General features: G+C 59.5%; 1 protein-coding gene across 3 annotated transcripts in view; it reads right to left on the reverse strand.

Moving 5' to 3' along the window:
- ADGRG1 (adhesion G protein-coupled receptor G1) overlaps positions 1-3,928 on the reverse strand; it is a 37,942-nt gene that overhangs the window by 29,640 nt on the left and 4,374 nt on the right. Inside the window, exon 1 of one of the 3 annotated variants that reach the window (XM_059153232.1) lies at positions 675-843. The exons of 1 other annotated variant lie outside the window; for it this stretch is intronic. The gene's annotated coding sequence lies outside the window, so the exon portion shown is untranslated. Of the gene's footprint in view, positions 1-660; positions 844-3,928 lie in introns of those variants that run through there. One more of the 3 variants, XM_059153235.1, reaches the window with a different exon arrangement.

Below are 3,928 nucleotides of genomic sequence, written 5' to 3' on the forward strand. Positions count from 1 at the left end.
CCCAGCCGCTGTTACAGGGCAGGTGCTGCGGGTGCCTGGGGAGGAATTCCTATCAGTGCCACACACATGGGAGCGCCAGGGTCTGGTGGTTTGCGGGTCGGAGGCTCCAGCCGCAAAGTCTGCTTCCCCATCTACCTTCCCCTACTTCCCGAGACCCTCTCTCAGACCCCATGGCCGGGGCCACTGTGGCCTGTGTGGTGAGGAGTCAGACTGCCCCTGGTTCACTTGGACACCCCTGGACCCCGCCCTGGGCACCTGTGGACAAAGCCTTTTCTCCCCGAGGCTGCACCCTGGACCTTTATCCCTAGACTTGAGACATGACCTGGGAGCCTCAGTTCCCCTATCTGCAGTGGGAGCAGGAGTGGGGACTTATCTCACAGACCAGAGAGCAGACCATAGCTTGCTGGACCTAGTGACTGTACCACCCTGAGCCTCAGTTTCCCTAGCTAACAAATAACAAGAGGCCCCAAGAGATTTCATCCTGTGGGGCCCCGTCCCCTTCTGAGACACCTCCCTGCCCATCCCGGCCAACCCTGCAGACCGCTCACAGCAGAGTTCATCTGGGCTGGCTGCCACCAAGAGACCTCCCAATTCCCTGTTACACCACCACCCTGCCCTCCGCCCCACACACCGCATCCCTCCTCCTTCCCGCTGTCACACCCTTGATCTGGTACCCGGTGCTGATGGCAGGTCCTGTGTGGAGACAGGCAGCAGGAACGCCTTTCACGCTTAACCCATCCGCCAGGGTCCGGCTGCCCCCAGTGGGCGAGCTGGTGAGCGTGGGAGGTTCCTGGCTCCTCTCTTGCGGCAGAGCAAGGCGAGCAGGGAGCCGCGGAGGTGGTGTTTGCGGGGGGGGGGGGATGCCCCCCTCCTGCCCCAGTCGGGCTCCTCCCTCTTCCCTAGCTTGGCTTGGATGACGGGACCATATAGTGAGTCACAGATTTCTCGAGGGAGGCGGGAGGGGGCAGGGCCGAGAGAGCTCTGGCCGTGACCCTGGGGGATGCCCGTGACTCAGCGCTGGGCAAGGGGGCACCTCATCCTCACCACCCATCCAGGCAGACAGGTGCCCAGCGTGGACAGACAGCCCCGCTGCAGATAACTTTGCCTCCCCGCCCTCCATCTGTCGCTTCCCCCACCCCCTGGGGCTCTTCCCCCCAAAGTTCCCGCAGAGAAGCCAGGGTTGCCATGGCAACCGGCCCCTCAGATACTGTGCTCCCCCCCTCCAAGGCGCAGGCGACAACTGCCCCTTCCTGAAGGAGAGTCCAGAGACTCCAGCCTCCTTGGCAGCCGACAGAAGCCAGCACTGACCGGCAGAGCGGAAAGCACTTGGGGGAGGGCAGGGGTGTCAGGTGGCTTGGCAAGTGGTCAGTCAGGCCACCTGACCTCGAGCCCTCCTTGATCCCCAGTTGTCATAGCAAAGGGACATATCCCAATGCTCCCCAAGTTTCAATATTCCAATACTCCCATTCCAGATTCTGAGACCCCAGGGGTACATCTGCTGGGCCAACGGGGAAACTGAGGCCCAGGTAAAGAAATATTCCTGGTGGTTTCCAAAAGCCCAAAAAGAAAAATTGGGGAACGGGCTCATCCCTTCTGGCCACCAGCCTCTCAGCGGCTTGCTCCCACTTCTTAGGTTCATAACCACCCCGAGAGTCAGGAAGCTCCGGATGGCTCATGGCCTGCCCTGCCGGCCTAGAGCTCCTCATCTTCCCTCATCCCCACCCAACTCCCAAGTCATAGGTGCCATAGGAATTTCACAGTATAATGAGGGTAAGGGATGACAGCAATAATAATGATGATGATGATTACATATACTGACCATTTACAGCATTCCAGAACCTTCCCTCCCATCAACACCGTAGCACCACCGGTGTTGCACCTCACCAGACAGCAGTCAGGGAAGAATGTTGCTCTGGCCAGGGCCAGTGCCCGGCACTTGATGAACCCTCAATAAATATTCGCTGTGAATGTGGTGATGAAGAGGGGAGAGCACAAGGTGGAGAAATACAGCTCAGAGAAGGGAATTCACTTGCCCAAGGCCACCCAGCAGGGAAGCGGCAGGGCTGGGATGGAGGCCCAGGAGGTCTGGCTCCACACAGCGCTCCTGACCACTCTTGAATCCAGCATCCCCAGACCCCTGGCATGGGGCCCGGTGCTGTAGACCCCTTCTCTTCCTGAAAGGATCTGCATTCTGGAAAAGGAACCTGCAAAGTCCCCCGAGGCCACATGAATGGAAGCCTTTTAGGCGGTCTAGGAGGCCAGGGGTCTGCTGCGAGAGAGAGGTACCCCTCACCTGCCTGCTGGATACAAGCCACAGGGAGAAAGGCAATAAAGCTAACAGTGAGGGTCAGGGAGGCCCCCCGAGTTGCCAGGAAGCCAGTGTTGTGGCCTCCAAGCAATCAGCAGCAGGCGGGCACTGTGGGCACTCGGCCCGTGTCTGGCCCACGGTTCCCTCCCACGGCCACAGTGGGCACTCGCTCCCTGCCACGGCTGGAGGGGCCAGGAAACAATGGTGCGGAAGTGAGTTATCCAGAAAGGACGTGGAGCCCCTGACGTGCAATGTCCCTGAGCAAGTTGTCGCCTCTTAGCCTTGGTTTCTCCAAAATTCATCCTCTGGGGCCAGGCCAGCTGGTAGCCACTGCAGCCTCAGCTGTGCCCCGGGGTCCAAGCCACAGGAAGCAGTCCCTCCCAACACACATGCCCCACAGAGGGTGCTGACCAGGCCCTCACAGGTGGAGTGGTAAAGGCACCACTCTCCTGGCAGAACATCTGAGCAAGAGACACAGAGCCTGGGCCCAGCTGCCCCTTGGACCATGTGGGAAAAGCCCATGTGGTGAACTGGCCCGGGCAGGAGGTCGCTTGCCAAGCTCTGCCTGCCCTGTCACCTTCGGGCTTCTCAGAGACCGGTCATGTGCTGGGCACGGTGCCAGGCTCCGGGGCAGGGACAGTGGGCCCACCCTGTCCTGAGTCTGGCTTACATTAGGGTGACACTGGGAGTCAGTTCCTGGCGTTGAAGAGCTCCCAGAGTGCTCTGGGGGTCACAAATGAGAAACCCAATAAATGACTATTCATCATAATAGTACCTATTATTAGTACTAAGCCGAACTGATAACAGCTGCTATGTCTACAGGGTTCCCTGTCAAGATGCCTATTTTAGGGGGACTGCTGTCATTTCATCCCGCCCAAACCTGTGGGCTGGGTCCCACTGGTTTTTAGAGACACAAAGTAATTCAGCAAGAGAAATGCTGGTTTGGACTCCAGGGGCTTATGCCAGCAACGTGGGTGGGCTGGGTAGAGGGGAGGTCCGGAGGGCACTGGAGAACATAGAGGGAGAAGCGGGCGGGGGGAGGCTTCGGTCCAAGACCCTGAAGCAGGGTTAGGACCCCCTAGCCCACATGTGAAGGCGAGGGGAAGGGAGAGATGTATGTCAGAAACTGCCCTGAAGCATGGTGGGGGTGAAGGCAGGGGTGCAGATCTGGGAGGCAGGAAAGAGGCTGCCCTTGGATACAGTGGAATGGGGGGGCCTGCGACGTGTGGGGGAGCCTTCCAACAGGCCACTTGAAATGCACTGCTGGGGCTCAGGGCTGAAGGGCTGGGGTCACCCGGGGCCTAGAGAAAGTGAAATGCATTCCTGGCTGGTGACAGAGGCCAGAGGCAGGGTACTGAGCGCCGAAAGGTGAAAGTGCAAAGGGTCTTTGTTTTAAGGGATGAAGGGGAGGCTGGGAGCCTGGGCTCGGGGCTCAGGCCGACCAGCTTCTCCTCCCAGCTCTGCCAGCTGGGTCACTCAGGCTCCCCCTCTCCAGTCACCCACCTTCTCCCCTACCCTGGGGAGACAACGCCAGCGCCATAGGTAATAATTAACAAGGCCACACCATAAAGCTCGCAGCCTGGGCACGAATGAACAGCCCTGATGTCCTGGCAAGGGCCC

This window comes from Mustela lutreola, chromosome 16 (genome assembly GCF_030435805.1).
Source record: "Mustela lutreola isolate mMusLut2 chromosome 16, mMusLut2.pri, whole genome shotgun sequence".
Lineage (NCBI taxonomy): Eukaryota > Metazoa > Chordata > Mammalia > Carnivora > Mustelidae > Mustela > Mustela lutreola.